General features: G+C 32.3%; 1 non-coding gene across 1 annotated transcript; it reads right to left on the bottom strand.

Annotated features, from left to right (window-relative positions):
• Window positions 1–245: 245 nt before the first annotated feature.
• LOC119473019 lies at window positions 246–352 on the bottom strand. The gene has a single exon (XR_005202188.1). It is a non-coding gene; the product is annotated as a U6 spliceosomal RNA (small nuclear RNA).
• Between the last annotated feature and the right edge of the window lie 1,369 nt (window positions 353–1,721).

Here is a 1,721-nt window from a genome sequence, read left to right as displayed (position 1 = left end):
GGAATAGTTTTAGAAAGAATGGTACCAGCTCCTCTTTTTACCTCTGATATAATTTGGCTGTAAATCCATCTGTTCATGGGCTTTTTCTTGGTGGGTAGGCTATTAAGTACTGCCTTAATTTCAGAACTTGTTTTTGGTCTATTCATGAATTAAACTTTTTCCTGGTTTAGTCTTGGGAGGGTGTATGTGTGCATGAATTTATCCATCTCTTCTAGATTTTCTAGTTTATTTGCATAGAGGTGTTTAAAAATATGGAATGCTTTATGAATTTGAGTGTCATCCTTGTGCAGGGGCCATGGTAATCTTCTGTGTATCCTTCCAATTTTAGTATATGTGCTGCCGAAGCAAGAACTATTTATTCTTATTATTTTAAATTGTTTGTGTTAAAAATTTCAAATATACAGAAAACTTATAAGACTAAATTAATCTATATTCATAATTATTATTTTTCATGAGTCATTTGCAAAGACACTATAGACATTATGTGTCCTCACACCTAAATATTGGAGCACGTGTCTCCCAAGAATAGATATTTTTTTACATAAACACAATATGATTATCCAATTTGGAGTGTTTATTATAGATACAATAGTATTATCTTATATTCCATACTCATTCAGGTTTCTCAAATTATCTTATTGATGTCCTTTTGATATACGTATACATTGCATAATACCAGTTCTGGGTATCTATCATGTTCATCACTTTGTACATTTTCATTTCTTTGTGGTGAGCAGAATTTAAGATTCTCCTTTGTAGCTATTTTGAAATACACAATAAAATATTGTTAACCATAGTCACTGTACTATGCAACACTACATCAGAACTTACTCCTCCTAACTGTAACTTTGTACCTGTTGACCAATATCTTCCTATCTCGCCCATCACTTCCCCCTGACACACATTCCCCAGTCTATGGTAACCACTATTCTACTCTCTGCTTCTATGAGATAAGCTTCTTTCGATTCTACATATGAGTGATATCATGTGGTATTTATGTTTCTGTGTCTGGCTTATTTCACATAACATTATGTCCTCCAGTTCATCCATGTTTTTGCAAATGACAAGATTTCATCTTTTTTTGCAGAAGAATATTTCATTGCACATATATAATACATTTTCTTTCCAATTATTCATTGTTGGACACTTAGGTTGGTTGCATACCTTGGGTATTATGAATAGTGCTGCAGCAACCATAGGAGTTCAAATATACTGACATTGATTTTATTTCCATTCGATATATACTAAATAGTAGAATTGCTGGATCATATGTTAGTTCTAGTTTTAATTTTTTTCAGGAACCTCCATTCTGTTTTCCATAACAGCTGTATTAATTTATAAACCCATCAAAAATGTATAAGTGTTTCCCTTTGTCTATATCGCTTCCAGAATTTGTGGTTTTTGTCTTTGAAAATAGCCATTCTAATTGGGGTGAAGTAATATCTCACTTTGTGGCTTTGATCTGCATTTCCATGATGATTAGTGATGCTGAGCAATTTATCTATATTTTTGCCATATGTACTTCTTTTGAGAAATGCCTGTTCAGATATTTTGCCCATTTTTAAATCAAATTATTTGTTTTCTTTTTTTGTTTTGGGTTATTTGAGCTCCTTATATATTGTGCATATACAGGACCCGTTGTCAGATGCACAGTTTACAAATATTTTCTCCCATTCTATAGTTGGTCTCTTTATTCTATTGATTGTTTACTTTGCCAAGCA

Source organism: Cebus imitator, unplaced genomic scaffold (assembly GCF_001604975.1).
Source record: "Cebus imitator isolate Cc_AM_T3 unplaced genomic scaffold, Cebus_imitator-1.0 Scaffold128, whole genome shotgun sequence".
Classification (NCBI taxonomy): Eukaryota; Metazoa; Chordata; class Mammalia; order Primates; family Cebidae; genus Cebus; species Cebus imitator.
This window is presented reverse-complemented; position numbering and strand designations above follow the sequence as displayed.